Source organism: Rhinatrema bivittatum, chromosome 7, assembly GCF_901001135.1.
Source record: "Rhinatrema bivittatum chromosome 7, aRhiBiv1.1, whole genome shotgun sequence".
Lineage (NCBI taxonomy): Eukaryota > Metazoa > Chordata > Amphibia > Gymnophiona > Rhinatrematidae > Rhinatrema > Rhinatrema bivittatum.
In genome coordinates this window covers 11905021-11924637 of record NC_042621.1, presented here as the reverse complement: position 1 = coordinate 11924637, position 19617 = coordinate 11905021, and the positions used below count along the sequence as shown (strand labels likewise).

Genomic DNA, 19617 nt, shown 5'->3' with positions numbered 1-19617 from the left:
GGGGAGGGGGGGGGGGGAACCAGCTGCATAGCTAAGCAGCCTTTGATACTGCAAATCCGGTTCCAGGTAAATTAAGGCTCAGCCCCGCACACCGCAGGACTGAAAAATCAAGTGATATTTGCTGCGCCAAGCAAAATATCAAGAGGGGCCTCCTTCAGACTAAATGACTCTTGGTTATTTTAAGCATCCTGTGGAGACCATGCTTTCTCTGGCAGTAGATAGCATGTCCACTGTATGGGGATCAGAAACCCTTTTTTGGGTCCTGTAATAAACTCTCAAATAACAACAACAAGAATTCATAGGAGGGGGGAAAAAAAAGCAGCAGCATGGAGTTAAGCTTTGTCCTTGTATCTGACCTAAGTAAGACTTCTCTGGATTGGACTTTACCATGGAAGGAATGGCTATACCTACAACGAAATCTCAAGTGCAAACGACTCGCAGAAAACCCTATCCTGCTTCTGAGTGTGCTACTGATGAGAGCATGTAAACAACAGAACACATTACAAGTTACCGTCCCTGATTCACCTTTGATGACAGCGGTAAAGTGCCAGACTTGAGAACTAAATGAAGATTAGTCTTACCATTGTTGCTCTCGATTAGCCAAATGCAAGATGAAGGTGCACAGACTTTCTGCCGAAATGCATGGTCTCCCTCCAGCCCTGTTTTTGGGGGGAATTCAGAGTGTGAATATTATACTCGGAGGATCACAGCACATATTTTTATTTTAATATATTCATTTGAATCCATTTTTAGTCCACTGGATTGCTGAAAATGCTCCTGGTAGTGTTACAAGCAGCTAAAAAGTTGCCACTTTAGGGATCTATACCAATAACAAAACGAAAAAAAAAGCAATAAAACCAACACTTGATATACATTATCATATGTAAAATCTAATTTAGGCCAGCTCAATACAGCCCACAAACAATCAAAAGAACATAAGATTTGCCATACTGGACAGATCGTAAAAAAAAATCAGCCCATGGGGATTTTTTCAAAATAGGCCCACGGTTTATATGCCCGACACCCTTGTACGCTTGTCTGTGCATCACATGTTTCAACAGCACCCAAAAGCATGCCAAGTTGACTCTTGAAAGGTCCTTCATGTGACTTGGAGCCAAAACATAAGACAAAGGCCACTTTTTTACTAAATAATTAAGAACACCACACCCGGACCAAGGATGAGCAAACTGAACTGCAGTCCCCCTTCCATCCAGTCAACTGGTTGGCCCCATGCCCACCTCAAGTCTGGTTAAGACAGTAAATGTCAGCAGTAAAAGACCCAAATGGTTCATCCAGTCTGCCCAGCAAGTTTTTTTTATTTTTTTTTTAGGGTAATAACTGCTGTCCCATGCGGGTTACCTCTTTTCTTCATTTCCGTCCTTTAGCTACTATGGATCCATGCATCCATCACCTTTTCCATGAAGAAATATTTCCTAACATTGTTCCTATCCCCTCAGAGTTTCATATCATGACCCTTAGTTCTACAGATTTCTTTCCATCGGAAGAGGTTTTAATCTTCTGCATCATTAATGCCTTTCAGGAATTTAAAGCTCTGCATTGCATCTCCCCTCTCCCTCCTCTCCTCCAGGGGATACATATTCAGGTTCTTTTGTCTTTCATATGGCTGTTGATACAGCCCCCCCACTATATTGGTTACCTCTCTGGGCTGCTTTCATCCTGTTTCAATCTCTTTTGTGATACAGTCTCATTTGTATATATATCTCCTAGATTCCTGACCTTTTGTTAAAGTTTCTTGCCAACCAATCAGCTCTTGAACAAGTTGCCTTGTGATGAGGCAACCACACTGTCAACCAGTGGCTCAGACACTTATTCTGCTGTTGTACTGCTGCTCATGTGCTCATTCAGGAAGTAATTTTCAAAGGAGATACACACGTAAATGTAACATACTATCACAGCAATTTTCAAAGCCCATTTATGCACTTATAGTACACTTATATGTCTCAGACCTATTGACCATTTAATGGGATATATTGTAGCAATTTTCAGAAGCCCACTTACACAAGTAAAGTGAATTTACTTGTGTAAAATCCAGTTTTAAGCATGTAAATCCTTTTGAAAAATATCCCCGAGTGCCCTTGCTTGCTGCCAGCCTTTTCCCAGCCTGCAGCACCCCCTCCCCTTCTCAACACTCCCACTTTCCAGGAGACTAACTGGTTCCACAGCCATTTGACCCCTCAGAGCTCAAACCAGCCATCTCAGTCAGAAGCCTCACTAACAATGCACGGGCATTTCCTCCTGGCTCACCCTCCTCCCATTCTATGACTGTAGTTTGCCTATACCTGCTACTCCAGAACCTTCCCATTGACTGAGTGCTAAACAGTTGTGTTTGTGGCATTGTGGACCCTTGGTCACAGTGGAGATGACTCCGCCCATGGGGAGGTGCCCCATGGGGAACCACTGCGATAGGCTGAACTCAGATAGCAGACACAGTATGGATAGAGGCTTTATTGTACTGCTGTAGATAGATGGTGAAAGCAGGAATGTCAGGCACTGATCCACGAAGTGCCAGAACGTTCAACAGGCTCAGAAGTGTAGTCTCACCCAGATGGTCACGATAGGTGGGAGCCTGCATTGCGGGCAACGCCGCGGCTGGTGTGGAGCTGGAGCAACGGATCATAGAGGTACTCACGGAATGAAGGCGTCTTCCTGATGGTAGAATGGTGGGACCGAAAGTCCGTGGTGCAGGATATAATGGCTGGTAGGCCCTCGAGGAGTGAGTACCTGATAGTCCAATATCCTGAAATATAGAGAGAGAGAAAGACCCTCGAGGAGCAGTTGTCTTAGTTAGTGAGGACCCCGAAGGGAGTTGGAAGCGAAAGACCCTCGAGGAGCGGGTGTCTAGAGCTTCTACAGGAGCGAGGCCCTTGGAGTGATAGCGGCGTCTAAGCGGGCAGCTTAGAGCAGTCAGAGTAGCTAAACCGAAGTCCTTGCTAACTTAAGGGGTAGTGGAAGCGGAGGCTTGTTATACCCGGAGGTACTGACGTCGTGAGGTGGGGCCGTCCCCAAGGTTCCCACCATGACGTGTATTTGAGAGTAAGAGATGTGCGCGCTCGCACCCTAGGAGGCCACGGGATTGAGCATGGTATACTAGGACGCCCATGCTAGTTTGGAAATGCCAAGACCCTTGGCACTCGGCACCGGAGGCAGCCATCTTGCCCAAGGAGAGTGAAAGAGGAGAAAAAGAGGTAGGGTAGAGCGGTTGCGGCCGTCTGCGACCGACGGACGCAACAACAGTCTGCTGCTTTTATAGTTATGGTTTTTCAGGCTCTGCTCTGCCTACTTACTCCAGAGTAGGGAAGATCAGAAGTGATCCATGCCACTGGATTCCTCGAATTATAAAAAAGAACATTTTGCCACAGCCAAGACTGCACACATCACTGCTGCAGTAAGACTGAGGATAGCCACTGACACAAAGCTTGAGATGGATTCCTGCTTTCCCACATGGAACCAGTGCAGCCAGGACCAGAGCATGGGTATTAGGCACCCTAGGTAAACCTTACAGTCTTGCACCCCCTACCCTCCCCACTTACAATTAAAAATTATGCATTTATAATTGAATTTACATGAAAAAGGACATTCAAAGTACAGTCTTCTGAAGTAAAACATTACTTATAACAAATATACTATATTTATATGCACTACTGTGGTGCCAATCAAAAACCCCAAAAAAGACATTTGGAACCCATATGGTCTTAGGCCTATTGTTAGATGTGGACTTGGCCCTTGCAAGGTTTTGCATAAACTGAACTGCAACATAGTAAACCTCCCATACCAAAATAGAACTACCAGCCAGCACTCAAAAGAGTAACAACCCCATCTATGAAAATGCAACATCATGAATATTACAGCAGGCCCTAAAACACCAATATGCTGCCAATTAGGAAAACAGAGGAATTTAGGTTGCTACTGATCCCTACACAGAAATTTCACACTAGCTGAATCCCTCACATCAGTTATACATGCAGAACACAGACAGACCCTCACCAAATATAGAATAAACAAACATGCGGATAAAACTGAACTGGAATCCACAACAAGCCAGTTTCTATATGCAGTATAACAATGGAAAAACAAAAATATCACCACGTCTCATAAAACAACCAACAATAAAATCTAGTATAAAATAATCATAATAGAAAAAAACATGCTAATAAAAAGAATACATATTTCAGAACAGTTAATGAATAATAAATGAATAAAATGAATGAATAAAATATCCAATAATTCCAATTTCATATAAAATGTTTTAAAAAATTCCCAAACACCAATATTTCAAAGCAGCAGACACAAACACCCAACAATTAAAACCAATAAAGATCAAAACTTCCCTATTCTTAAATAAAATTAAATAAATAAATACAATACAATACCTCAGAACTTTTGATTCCAAAAACCCTGAGATGGTCGGAACTGAGGGATGTGCACAGACTTTCTACTCTCACTCTCATATACACACAACACATGTACAGTATCTCATATATCCACTGACACACACCTACATGTTCATGACCTAGTAACCATTGAATGACCTCTTTCATATTTCCCTTCAGCTGTCTCTTCTCCAAACAGAAGAGGTTGTTGGGCAAGGGGTATTTATTTATTTATTTAAAAACTTTTTCTTACCGTCGCTAAGTTATATACCATCGCAACGGTTTACAAATAGGCACATAGACTAAGGTTAGTAAATCTAGGATATCGTACATTCTAACAGGTGCCAATAAAGTTCGGTTACAATTTCATAAATAAAATCATTATTTGAGTAATGTTGGTCAAGTCCAGGTATATTATTGAGTTACTATCTCTTTGAGATATTACTTCTTAAATGTAGGATTGAGTAAATTCATTCTCATCTGCATTACCTTGTACTTTCATTCTCTATCCTCCACACTCTTTAGTGAAGACTTTTTTAAAGAGCCATGTTTTTAAATTTTTCTTAAAAGTTTTGAGATTATTCTGTAATCTGAGTTCAGGGGGCATCGTGTTCCATAGTATGGGCCCAGCCAATGATAAAGCCCTTTCTCTCACTTGGGTTAATTTTGCTGACTTTACTGAAGGGATTGTTAGTAGTGCTTTGTTTGCTGAGCGGAGGTTTCTTTGTGGAACGTGTACTCGTAAGGCTGTGTTTAGCCAGTCTGCTTCTTTATCATATATTAGTTTGTGTATGGTACATAAGGCCTTGTATTTTATCCTGTATTCGATGGGTAACCAATGTAAGTCTGCTAGAGTTTCGGTTATATGGTCCCTCCTCTTTTTTCCCATCAGTATTCTGGCTGCAGTATTTTGAAGTATCTGGCGTGGTCTTATCAATGTGCTTGGGAGTCCTAGTAAGAGTGCATTGCAGTAGTCAGTGCTGGAAAAGATAAGTGTTTGCAATACTGTTCTGAAGTGGGTGGGTGTGAGTAATGGTTTCAATCTTCTGAGGACCATAAGTTTTGCATAGCCTTCTCTTACTTTTATAGATATGTGTTGCTTCAGGTTGATTTCTGGGTCCATTATTACTCCCAGATTCCTTACTTTTTCGGCTAGCTCAATTTTTTGGTTATTTCTTAGGGTTATTGGTGTTTGAATGATTTCAGTATGTTTTCTCTCTAGGTGAAGGAATTCAGTTTTGTCAATGTTGATGACCAGTTCCATTTGGTTTAGTAGTTGTTTAATTATGTCTAGGTACATGTTGGCTAGACTTAATGTTTTTTCAATTGTGTCGTCTATTGGTAGAATTAATTGAATGTCGTCTGCATAAATGTAATGTATTATCCCTAGGCCTGCCAGCAGATGACATAAGGGTAGCATATATATGTTAAAGAGGGTAGCAGACAGCGCTGAACCCTGATGTACTCCTGTTTCAAGTTTAAATTTTTCTGATAATGAGTTTTTTATCTGGACTTGAAAGAACCTGTTGTTTAGGTAGGATCTGAACCAGTTTATTGTTTTGTCACATAATCCAATTTCTTCAAGTCTTTTTAGTAGTATTCTGTGGTTTACTGTATCAAAGGCTGCAGATAAGTCGAGCATTATAAGGATGTAATGTTTACTGTTATCAAAACCTCTTAGTATGTTGTCTGTTAGAGAGAGAAGTAATGTCTCAGTGCTGTAGTGTTTTCGGAAGCCGTGTTGTGACGGGTACAGTATATTATTATTGTCTAGGTGTTCAGCTAGCTGTTTCTGTACTGTTTTCTCTATTAATTTTGCTAATAATGGGAGGTTTGAGACTGGGCGGTAGTTAATGAGGATTAGTGGGTCACTGTTTTTCTTTTTGATGATTGGTTTAATGATTGCCCCTTTTAGTGTATCTGGCATTAATCCTTCAGTTAGGGATAGGTTTATGATATTAGTTAGTGTTGGGGTTACTACATTAGTAATCTTTTTTATCTCAGTTGTTGGTATTGTATCGATTTTATGTGGAGCAGGGTTTATATTTTTTATCATTGATTCAACTTCTTGTTCTGATATTTCTATAAATGAGGACCATATGTTAACATTTATTTATTTATTTATTTAAATTTCTTATATACCGGCATTCGCGATGGGAGTCGCATCATGCCGGTTTACAAATAACAAGGTGTGACAACAGAATAAATACTTAATAACTTATATATAAATATATAAATATATAAATATACTTAATAACTATATATAAATATATAAATATACTTAATAATATATATAAATAACTTAATAACTTATAACATCTCTCTTTTGCAATACGATTGCTTGTTTGCTGTTTTTTGGGAGTTTGTTTCTTAGGTTTAATATTTTGTCACTAAAAAATGTAGCTAATTCATTGGTCCTGAAGGGGAATATATGTAGATATGAAAGATGATGCAGCTTTACTTTGATTTTATTTTGTTTTACGTGATGTAAATTATTAGGATTTGTTTTGTCTGTTTTTATTATGCATGTTGATATTGTAAATTCTATGGGGTTGGGGATGCGATTAATAAGAAATAGAAATATTATCTATGATGATACCTAGATCCTTTTCCCGGGTGGTGGCTCCCAATGTGGAACCTTGCATCCCTAGATTCTGCCCAACAGTTATAACTACATATGGTCAAACACATGTACAAAATATCAATTACCATATTATATGCATATTATATTATATTATATTATATTATTATATGCATATTATATTATCATATTATATGCATATCCAGCATATCTCTCTGCTTCAATGGCAGGGGAGAAGAAAAACAACCAATAAGGGCTGTATAACATAGTCTGGGTTAAAACAAATAAGCATGGGTGTAGCTTGCTTATTGCGGCGGTTACTACCCCTACTACCCCCTAACTAATCAAGCTAGATATTTCACTTGGATGCAGCTCCATCACTGCTCTCTACATTAATGGTGGGGGAGGAAGGGAAATAGAACCAAGAGCTAAAAGAAACAGATAAGTATGAGAGAAAAAATGTGTGAAGCTTGCTGGGCAGACTGGATGGGCCGTTTGGTCTTCTTCTGCCATCATTTCTATGTTTCTATGTTTCTATGTTTCTATTATCTAGGCGTAATATGATTCAATCTGTAAAGCAGCTACATCTCACCCCTTATTCACCGAAGAAAAAAGTCAGGATTAACTGTCTTATGGAAGATCAATTAGTCCTCTCAAACCTGGGCTTCTAAGAGCATCGTATTCAACATAGCTGGATCAGCACAGCTCAACGTCCTTTCCCAAGGTTGAGGTCAGGCGTGCTAATTTCTGGTGAGGGATTAGTTAGCACTGAAGCCTGAGATGACTGAAAAGTCAATTTGGGATGTACAGTGTTAAATGGGAGGTCTGACATGCTGGAATAATGCCTCAGTTTTAAAAAACAGGCAGATGATTTTAAACACAATGGGGTAGATTTTATAATATGCGCGCGCAGCCTACATGTGCGTGCGATGTCTGCCTGATTTTATAACATGCACTCGCATGTTATATAAAATCCGGAGTTGGCGCGCAAGGGGGTGCACAATTGTGCACCTTGCGCGCGCTGAGCCCGCTCCGAGCCGCGCTGCCTTCCCCTGTTCCCTACCAGGCCGCTCAGAAATCGGAGCAGCCTCAGAGGGAACTTCCTTACCTCCCCACCCCCCACCCTACCTTCCCTTCCCTTCCTTCCCCCACCCTTTTCCCCTACCTATGATTTCTTTTTTTTATTTCAAAGCTTACTTCAGCCCTGGGGCTGAAGTACGTTGTACGTGCCGGCCAACTGCCGGCACATGATCCCCGGCCCAGCGGCCATGCAGAGGCCTCTGGCCACACCCTCGGACAACCCCTTTTGTAAAGCCCCAGGACTTACACGCGTCCCGGGGCTTTACGTGCGTCGCCAGGCCTTTTGAAAATAGGCCCAGTGCGCGTAAGACTGGGCATGTACGTAAATCCTCTGGATTTACACACGTAACCTTTTGAAAATCCGGCCCAATGTGTGCAATGTTTTTGAAGATGTTAGTATTTTACTATATCCACAAGCACAGTAGAGGAGCAAATGCTGCACTCCAATTATAATATCCAAATAACCAGGGAAATGCAGAAACATAAAATCAGTCCCAAACTTCAAGATTCGTGAAAACAACTCTTTAATTCATTGTAACGGCGAACTCCATTTCTCAGAAGACGCAAAAGTTCATCAACACGGGGGACCGTGTTGATGAACTTGGAGTTTGCCGTTACAATGAATTAAAGAGTTGTTTTCACGAATCTTGAAGTTTGGGACTGATTTTATGTTTCTGCATTTCCCTGGTTATTTGAGTATTTTACTATATACCATCCAGAATGACTGAAAATTGTATAAAGAGAATTATAAATATTTTTAAATAAAATAACTAAATAAATCATGGATAATTGTGGCAAGTCTTATGGATCTGTTGGATCCTTGTCAAAGCACTGTCAAATAACATGTTGAGACTCGTGACTTGAGTAGAAACAGTGAGATGGTGCTGGTCAGTAAATTGAAAAAAAATCTATTTTGCTTTGACCATCTTTCCCGATCCAATGTACCTCAATCTTACTTATATGGAGCTTGAACTATTTTAACTCTAACTAGCTCATAATCTTAGACAAGCTCCGAGTCTTTGTAATTGTAAATCATGGTCAGGTCCCACAAGCAGATATAGCGATACATCATCTGGCTATAAAAAATATTTATTCTGAAATTCTTGGATTAATTGACCTAGTGGCATCAATACAAAAGGTAAACAATAAGAGAGATGACAGACTCTACGATGAAATGGACAATGGGCCAAAAATTATCTATTGTCACAAATTATGTCCACTTTGTTAAAAATAAAGAAAGACAGTCCAATATATTCCTGTGAATGATTTCTTGCTTGCTACTGAATGTGGCAGAATGTGATCAACTCAAGCTACCACATGCCTGTTGTATTTCTGAGAGGTGGATCCTTAGTCCAAGGTAGAGTTGGCACTACCTGAGAGAAAAGACCCTCACAGGTCCCTACCGTCGGAAGGTGAGGCTGTACTGATGTCGGGCCAACTGGAGCTTCACCAATATCGGCCCCGTTCCCCCCGGGTTGAGCCCTTGGGTGCATGGGATCGGCTGTACTTAGGTGGACCTATGTGAAGAAAAGAGAAAGGTCAATGTACAGTCTGGGGTCAGAAGCCTGAAGGAGGTCGAAAGCCAGTCCAGGCATCAGAAGCCAGAAGAATGGTCGGAAGCCGGTCCAGGAGTCAGAAGCCAGACGAATGGTCGTTAGCCGGTCCAGGGGTCAGAAGCCAGATGAATGGTCGGAAGCTAGTCCAGGGGTAAGAAGCCAGAAGATTAATCCAAGGAGGAAAGGAGTGAGAGCTGGGACCGGGCAGGAAGACAGGAGCAGTCCGAGGAAGGCAGGCAGCGGAGCACAGGAAACAGGAACAGGAACTCAGGATCACGAACTCAGGAGCAGACCTTGCCTTAAATAGTAATCAGGAAGGAGGAGTCCCCAGGGAGGGGCCGCGACTATTTCCTGTCGTGGCCTCTTTAAATTCAATGCTCAGCCGCTCGCGCGGCTCTAGGAAGGCCCGGGGAGGAGCCAGCAAGCAGGAGGAGGGAGCAAGCCGAAGGCAAGGGGAGGAGCAAGCTGAAGGCAAGGAGGAGGGAGCAAGCCGAAGGCAAGGGGAGGAGCCAGCAAGCAGGAGGAAGGCAGGCCGAAGAAACGGCCAAGTTCAGCGGTGGCTGGAACTGCCACAAAGAGAGCATCAGGGATGGCTGCCTGCTCCTGCAGGCTCTTCAGGAACGACCCAACAGCGTGGGTGAGTGGTCAGCCCCGGTCGCGGACTGCCGCAGCCAGTGGCCATAACAGTACCCCCTCCTTTAGGCCTCCCCCTGGAAGGCTTGGGTTTTCCCAAGTGATCAGTGTGAAAGCTCTTGATAAGATCCTTATCTGGGATGTTAGTAGCAGGTTCCCAAGAATTCTCTTCAGGCCCGAATCCCTCCCATGCTAGGAGGTATTCCCATTTGCGGCCTCATTTCCGGACATCAAGGATCTCACAGACCTGATATATGGTTGCCTCTGCCCTGGGCTGTGGAACGACAGGGGCCTTCCGAGTAGGCCAAGTGAGGACCAGGGGCTTCAAAAGGGACACATGGAAGGAATTATGGGTTCTCAGCGTGGCAGGTAGACGAAGTTGATAGGTCAAGGGCCCTAGCTGTCGTTATCACCGGGAAGGGACCAATGTAGCGGGGGGCCAGTCTCATCGACGGGACTCTCAGACGGATATGCCTGGTGCTAAGCCACACCTTTTCTCCTGGACGGAACCGAGAAGCCGGTCTTCGATGCTTGTCAGCAAATTTCTTTGCGGTGCGAGCCGCCTTAAGGACCATCTGCAGGGTATGAACCCAGAGCCTTTTCAGTTGTATTGCTGTTAGCTGGGCTGCTGGCGAGGGAACAGACAGTGGCAGAGGCAAGGGTGGCCTGGGTTGTCACCCAAAAACAATTTGAAAGGGTGAGGCCCCGGTCGAGGTACAGGCATGTGAGTTGTGGGAGAACTCAGCCCAGGGGAGAAGTGCTGCCCAGTCATCCTGACGGGTGTTGACATACAAACGTAGAAATTGTTTCAAGGTACGATTCATGCGTTCCGCTTGACCGTTGGCTTGAGGGTGAAACGCAGTGGTAAAATCCAGGGAAATGCGAAACTTCTCACAGAGGTTGAGCCAATATCGGGCCGTGAATTGAAATCCGCGATTGGATGCGATGTGCTGTGGAGGCGGAAGATATGTAACATGAACAGTTAAGCCAGATGCAGAGAAGACAGGACGGAAGGGAGTGGGGTGAAGTGGGCCATTTTTGAAAATCGGTCCACTACTACCCATATCACTGTGTTGCTCTAAGAGGGCGGAAGATCCACAATGAAATCCATGGACATGTGTGTCCATGGCTTCGTGGGAATTGGAAGAGGTTGTAATAGCCCCCAAGTTTTTCCTGCTGGAATCTTGTGCTGAGCACAGGTTGGGCATGAATCGACATACGCTCGTATATCTTTGCGCATCTCGGGCCACCAATAATACTGCTGGAGAAGGATTTGGGTCCGGTCTCATCCTGGATGTCCGGCTAACTGGGAGTCATGAGTCCAGTCTAGGACCTTGCTACAAAGCCTCTTTGGCACCACAGTTTTACCAGGTAGGACGGTGAGTGTAGCAGAGAGGATGATATGAGCCAGATCTATGATATGTTGAATAGGCTCATCCGTGTCCTCAGCAGAGAAAGAGCAGGATAAGGCATCTGCCTTGATGTTTTTACTAGCTGGTTGATAGCGGAGTTCAAAGTCAAAACATGTGAAAAAGAGTGCTCAGCGAGCTTGGCGCGGGTTCAGATGCTGGGCTTACTGGAGATACACCAATTTCTTATAGTCAGTGTAGACTGTTATATGGTGTTGTGCTCCCTCCAGCCATTGTTGCCACTCCTCAAACGCAAGCTTAATGGCTAGGAGCTCCTTGTCACTGATGGAATAATTACATTCTGCAAGAGAGAATTTTCTTGAGAAGTAAGAGCAGGGGTGAGAGCTTCCTGATGTGTCGTTTTGGCTAAGAACAGATCCTATTCCCTCAGCTGAGGCGTCTACCTCCACCGTAAACGGGCATCTGGGATCTGGATGCCAGAGGCAAGGTCTCTGTAAGAAGGACTTCTTGAGAGCCTGAAAGGCTTCTTCAGCCTCCAAAGGCCAGGCTTTGATATTTGCCCCCTTACTAGTTAGAGCAATGAGAGGTGCAGCCAGTTTAGAAAAGTTCTGGATAAAACTACGATAGTAGTTAGCAAAACCAAGGAAGTGCTGGAGTGCACGTAACCTAGGTTGGGGCCACTCTTGGATACATTTCAACTTGGAGGGGTCCATCTGAAAGCCCTGATTTGAAATAATGTACCCCAGAAAGGGTAGTGATTCTTTTTCAAAGATGCACTTTTCTATCTTGGCATAGAGTTGATTCTCTCTAAAGCGTTACAGAACCTGGATGACTTGTTGTCGATGCATCTTTAGGTCACGAGAAAAGATCAGGATGTCTTCTAAGTAGACTACTACGCATGCGTAGAGCAGGTCTCGAAATATTTCAATAATGAGGTGCTGGAAGACAGCAGGAGCGTTGGTCAGTCTGAACGGAATGACGAGATATTCATAATGGCCATCCCTGGTATTTAAAGCCGTCTTTCACTCATCACCCTCTCGAATCCTGATCAGATTGTAGGCTCCTCGCAGATCCAATTTTGAGAACACCCTGGCTCCCTGTAAACAGTCAAAGAGTTCAGCTATCAAAGGCAATGGGTACCGGTCCATGATAGTAATAGCATTCAGCCCACGGAAGTCGATACAAGGATGCAAAGTCCCATCCTTTTTTCCGACGAAGAAAAAGCCGGCCCCGGCTGAGGATGTGGAATGTCGGATAAACCCCTTCTGAAGATTGTCCCGAATATATTTGGACATGGTACGGGTCTCCAGGGTGGACAACGGATAAACTCTTCTATGAGGCGGAGTAGCTCCAGGGACCAGATTAATGGCGCAATCAAATTCTCGATGCAGGGGAATGTATCTGCAGCCCTCTTGGAGAATACATTAGCAAACTGGCTGTATTGAGTAGGCAGGCCCTCCACAAGTGAAGTACAGAGGCAGTTAGAGGGGAAAGTTACTCCCTTAAGGCAGGTTTCATGGCATGCTGGACCCCAGCAGGTAAGCCGTAAAGATATCCAGTCGAACTGCGGGTTGTGGCATTGCAGCCAAGGAATACCAAGTACAACTGGGTAGATGGCTTTCAGGATGACATACAGAGTGATATGTTCCTTATGGTCTGGTGCAATGTGACACTTCAGGGGGACTGTGTGGTACATTATTCTCCCCGGAAGGGGATCTCCATAGATAGAGAGAGTCAAAGGTCTCGGTCATGGACGAGTAGGAATGAGTAGTTGCTCTACCATGTCTTGCAGGATTAAGTTTCCTCCAGGCCCCGAATCCACCAGGGCCAGCGTAGAAAACTCGTGACCTCCGCAAAAAAGGGTCACAGGCAAGGTAAATGGGGGAGCAGGTGAAGTTATGCCTAGGGTCACTCCCCCAGTAAAGCCTAGGCCTTGTAATTTCCCGGATGAATTTGGCAGCAAGCAATGAGATGGCCTGATCCTCCACAGTAGAGACAGAGACCCACCTTATGGCGTCTTTGCCATTCCTCCAGAGAGATAGGTCCTTGACCTAATTGCATCAGTTCGTCGATGGTCTCCACCATGATAGAAGGGTTTCGGGAGGCAGGTGAAGATGATTTTGGAAGAGTAGAAGTTGCCATGCGTCTTCTTGAGCCTTGAAACTCACAGGCCCTCTCCTGCAGATGGCGGTCGATCCTGGAGGCCAGCTCAATGAGAGAGTCAAGTGAAGATGGAAGTTCCCGAGCTGCCAGCTCATCCTTAATCTTAGCCGACAGCCCTTCAAGGAATATAGTCCGGAGACAGCTCTCCTCCCAATGGAGTTCCGATGCTAAGGTTCTGAACTCAATTGTGTAGTCCGTGAGAGAATGTCCTCCTTGACGGAGATGCAGGAGATTGGACCCGGCTGCTACCTGTCTCCCCGGATCCTCAAACACAGTCCAGAACAGCTCCAAGAAGCAAGGAAGATCTTCCATAGCAGAGAGGCCAAGGCCAGGTCCTTACCTTCCAACAAGAACAGGATGTAGGTAGTTTTTGTTGTGCTGTCCAGAAAGAGGGAAGACATGGTAGAGCAACTACTCATTCCTACTCGTCCATGCCCGAGACCTTTGACTCTCTCCTCCATCCATGGAGATCCCCTTCCGGGGAGAATAACGCACCCCCTGAAGTGTCACATACTGCACTGATTAAGGAAGCCCTGGCAACAGGCAGGGTTTGCCGGAATAACATGGAGGTGGTGGTAGCGGAATTACCAGTCAAGTGGATTCCGGCATCACAGGAGCAGTCGGTGCTGGTGGAGGGGTTACATGAGCCTGGACCACTGAATCCAAACGGTCTTTGAGTCACTCCATCGTGGATGCCAAGGACGCTAGGGCCTGCTGTGGCTCCAGAATCCTCTGACCCAGACCTAGAATGGCTTGCAGGGCTGACGCCTCCGCCGAATCCATGGCCTTGGAATGGGATCAACTCAAGCTACCACATGCCTGTTGTATTTCTGAGAGGTGGATCCTTAGTCCGAGGTAGAGTTTATTTATTTATTTATTTATTTTTAATTTTTATATACCGGAATTCCTGTATACAATACAAATCAGTCCGGTTTACATGGAATGAAAAGATAGCCCTGGTCTGGGAAGTCAGATCAGGGTTTTTTTACAAAGAACATTGAACAATAACATATAATCCATTCATAATACAAAGAACATTGAACAATAACAATAAATCCTTAAATATTTTCGTAATTTAATTAAAATTAGGCCAATGGCATGTTGAACTTAAATTAAATGTAAGGTAAATTGAAATTTAATTTTGCTTAAAATTGCATATTATTAACTGTAACACAGAATATTCCCAAGTTCAATCAGGATGCGGCGCTTAGTTACATTCTGGAGATTGGAACGCTTGCCTGAAGAGCCAGGTTTTTAACTTTTTTTTGAACTCTGGTAGACTGGGTTCGAGGCGTAGGTCAGGGGGGAGAGCGTTCCAATGGTGTGGTCCTGCAGTTGAGAGTGCTCTTTTTCTTAGTAATGATGTTGGATTTAGTGCCAAGAAGAGCAGGGTCATGCATCTGGGGTGTGGTAATCCTTAAGAGCTGTATGTGATGGGGGGTGAGAGACTAATGTGTACGGACTGGTAGAGGGTCCTTGGGGTAATAGTGTCTGGCGACCTGAAGGCATAAAGCAATGTGATAATTCCATTGGACAGGTCCTTGGTGAGGCCTCACCTAGAGTACTGTGTTTAGTTCTGGAGATCGTATCTCAAAAAGGATAGAGACAGGACAGAGGCGGTCCAGAGAAGGGCGACCAAAATGGTGTGGGATTTGTTACAGAAGACTTATGAAGAGAAGCTGAAGGATCTAAATATGTTTACCCTGGAAGAGAGGGGGGAGATATGATACAGACCTGTAGGTACCTTAAGGTTTTAATAATGTGTGATCTTCAAACCTTTTCCATTGGGAAGCAAACAGTAGAACTAGGAGTCACAAAATGAAACTTCAGTGGGGAATGACTCAGAACCAATTTCAGGAAATATTTCTTCACAGAGAGTGGATATCTGGAATGCCCTTCCCGAAGAAGTGATGAGGATGAAAACAGTAAACAAATGAAAAAAGGCATGGGATAAACATTGTGGATTCCTAGAGCTGGAAGTGAAGAAAAGGGTAACCTGCATGGAGCGGCAGCTACGACCCCTAACAGAAAGCATGAGGACTACTACCCTTAACCAATTAGTTTTCATGATTTTGCACAACTGCAACATTGCTCTCCACTGACAGCAGGGGGAAAAAAAGGGGGAACTGGATTCAGACGACAGTCAAGGCTGGGCCCTGACTTTTACAGTCTGGAGTACAGATATGCAGACATTAGGGAAAAAGCGCAGGACTGCTTCTACAGCCAAGTCCAAAAGCAAAGCACGTTTAATCAGCATTGTCTGAATTATCAAGAAGGTTGCACACCCTGTAAAAATGTTGCTAGCAGTAATTTTGTTATGGGATTGACAGTTGCTTGTTTTTTATTTTTAATGTTACTACCCTTAACATAAGGTCTGGGGGTAACCTGTACAGAGTAGCAGTTACTTCCCTTAAGATAAACATAGGAGTGTAATCTGGGCAATTTTCCGGGTTACCATTAAGCCCTGGGAATAGACCTAGTAGTGCAGTTAGAAAAATAATTAGGGGGAGGATCCATTCTGTGTCTGCCCTCCCAGTGGCGAGATTGTAATGGATATCCCCTGCAGGAAATTTTTTAGCAGAGCTCAGCAAAGGACAATCTGAGAGAGAGAGGTTGGAGATTTTTTTCTGTTAATTTTGGGCCTACCTGGTGCCTTGGGGAACCTCTGAGACCCCTCCAGGGCAGGTTAGGGCTCCACTGCTGTTCTCTCCACATGAGCTGCAGAGTGATTGCTCAGGGACTGTGTTGGATTTTTGGACTTTTGGTTAGAAGGAGCCTTGCCTGAAGGCCTGGGCCTTTCCGAGACTCAGAGACTGGGGAACCCTGACTTGAAGATACCCAGGTTTAGGGAAGACCTGCTCATCTGAGGTGGTGACCTGTTGCAGAGGATTTCCAAAGTTTACTCATTTGGGAGACAAAGTTATTTTTCCAAGAACAGGGAGGAAATATTTTTCTGCCCTTTTTCCTACCCATTGGTGGACCTGAAGTTCCATCCTGGATCCCTGCCACCAGGGATCCTCCTTCAGAGAAGATACTTCTAATAAAATCATCTAACATAAGGGAAGGCACCCACCCGGCGTCTTCGGTCAAGTCTGGAGAGATAGAAACATTAACCTGCTGTGCCAAGCTAGCTGTTTGCAATAAAGTATTGTTTTTGGACACTTAATCCATTCTCCTGGCATCTCATTTGGTACCCAGCACACAGCACCAAGTAGGAAGATTCACCCAACACAGGGGATCAGAGCAGGAACTTGACTACCCCACACAGGGACCTGAGAGGACTCCGTTCTTCCTTCAGTCAAAAGAATCCGCACCTTGGGAAGTAAGAGAGACAGAAGAACTACCCAAGATCCCTGCCCCAAAGAATTATAAATTCTTTTATGGCCTCACCCATGCAGGAAACACAGGCCGGGTTGGGGTTACAGTTACTAACAGAAGAAACTGGCTATGCAGACTGCATGGCCCATTTGGTCTTTTTCTGCCGTCGTTGCTATGTTTTTAAAACATTCAAACTGAATTTGCCTCTTCTTTTGGCAGTGGTAAATTTGGAGCTAAAAGAGGGCTAGGCAGATGCAATTTACTGTACTAAATGGCCTGTCTGCTTGACGCGCCTTGGTTGCAAAATTAAAATCAACATACACTGGTGTAGGGTACGTAATTAGGTTGCAAATTGCCAGCCCTTCACAAAACAACCTTTTAAACCTGATGCTAACAGTTTCAGCGGCAGGTTGTAAAAGGACGCTTAGTATTTTGACCTGGCGTTTATCCTTTAGCCGCCAGGGCAAAACTCAAATATAAATGAGCCCCTTGGGCTTTGGGTCACCAGCTAATAAGGACCCGTGTTTCTGGTGCGTTTAGTGCCAAGACTATGAATTCAGAAATGTTAAAGCAAACCTGTCCACAACAACAACAAGTGATACTCTTGAACGGGCCTTAATAAATGATCCACTGGAAAGTTTAACACCCAGCTCCCCCTCCCTTTGGCTCCACTTGTGATATTTAACTGGCGGCATGGTACATTATCTAACAATAATGACTACTGCCAGACATGATGCGAGTTCAGTTTCACAGTCGAGTAAGACCCTTAACAGGCATGAAATAAACTGCACTCCAGTTTTAAGAGGATAAAATGACTGTGTGATTGCAGTGCTGTATTTAAGGATTGTAATGCAGGACAAGGATTTCATTTTCTGCCTTTCCCCGGTTTCTTTTCCATGTACCTGAGCTGCAGAGGAACCTCTGGCTCACACCTGGAGGGCTCAAGCACTAAGAGAATGTCATTCGCCAGGGCAAAAAAAAGAAAAAATAACTCCAACATCTTTAGTAATGCTGCAGCATCAGTTATCTAGCACTTCTAAACCAGCCTGCCTGACCTCCTGACAACAGGGGAAATCAAACATTTCCACCGCAGCGGAAGAACTTATCCAATTCTGTTTTATGCCATGCTCCACTTCAGGCCCCAAGGAACTCCTTTTTCATTTTACCGCTGCCCTTTTCTCTTCACCCTGACCTGCCTCCACATTCCCCAGTTACTCAGCCTTTATCTTCACGTACAAAGGGCAGGAGCCTGCTGTTTCTTGTTCCAGTCGTGAAGAGTTATCCCTGCAAGGAGATCTTCCACCACTGAATACATAGTGTAACCTGACAGTCATCTCCTCCCTGAAACATCAACAAGCACACGTTACATATTAAACAGCTTAAAACACAGAATATCCACAAGCAGCGGAAGAGACTAATGGGTCAAATTCTTCAAAAGCCTGGCAATTGGGGCTCTGACAGTGTGCAATGTCTGGAGGGCACATAGCATTATTGTAATGCTTTTTAACTTTCAGTAAAAATGAAAAAAAAAAAAAAGGTTAGGGAAGTGTATTCTAGACACATAACACAAATTAAGCATGGTTCTCCCTCCCTCCCACATCTATTTATTTATGGGATTGCTAAAGCCCACTTTTCCAACAATTGATCAAAGGGGAGAACACAGTTAAATACTTATCCATTCAACAAAAAATATGAAAACACAAAAAAATCCCCCAACCCTAAACCAGAAGTCTCCAGTTCTTTCATCAGCTAGCATGTGCATCTGTCTCTCTATCCAATTCCATATGTATGTACACACGATATACGTGTGTGGACAGATGGATGGACTGGCTGGGTGCTGTAGCAGAGTAACAGTTAGCAGAAGAAGACCAAATGGTCCATCCAGTCTGCCCAGCAAGCTGCATGTGGTGGCAACTGCAACTCCATGCAGACCATCCCCAAGCCCTCTGTCAAGGGCAGCAACTGCCGCTCTTTATAGATTACCCCCATTCTTCTAGGGTAGCACCAGCTGTACCATGCAGGTTACCCCCAAGTCTTATGTTAACAGTAGTAACTGCTGCTCTATGCAAATTTCTCTAAGCCTTATGTTAAGGGTAGTTGCCACTCCATGCCGGTTACCCCAAACCTTATGTTAACAGTTTTATATATTTATTTATTTGTTTGTTTGCTTATTTTAAAGTCTTTTTTACTCACTCACCCCTCCATGTTCGGGGTGGGGTACAGTGATAGCATTCATAAAAACAATTATAACAAATAAAACAATAAAACGATGAAACCAAACAAAATCAATACTGAGGTTGAGCAAAACAGAAAAGCTACATTGAAAAGATGGGTTACGAGAGCCTTTTTAAATAGTTTAGAATCACTAGTGAGGCATATGGATAGAAGAAGAGAGATCCAAAGAGCAGGGCCGCAGACTGAGAAGAGCACTCATGGGTTGAGGCCAAATGTGCTGCTTTTGCAGGGGGATAGTCAAGTAGAAATTAGCTTGAGGCTCAAAGGGTACGGGAAGGAGTGTGGATACA

The 19617-nt window shown here is 44.0% G+C and overlaps 1 long non-coding RNA gene across 1 annotated transcript in view; it reads right to left on the bottom strand.

Moving 5' to 3' along the window:
* LOC115096114 overlaps window positions 1–18370 on the bottom strand; it is a 56887-nt gene extending 38517 nt beyond the window's left edge. The window contains exons 1-2 of the long non-coding RNA XR_003857973.1: window positions 18329–18370; window positions 582–659 (exon numbers count right to left, since the gene is read on the bottom strand). This is a non-coding gene — a long non-coding RNA (uncharacterized LOC115096114). The remainder of the gene's footprint in view (window positions 1–581; window positions 660–18328) is intronic.
* Between the last annotated feature and the right edge of the window lie 1247 nt (window positions 18371–19617).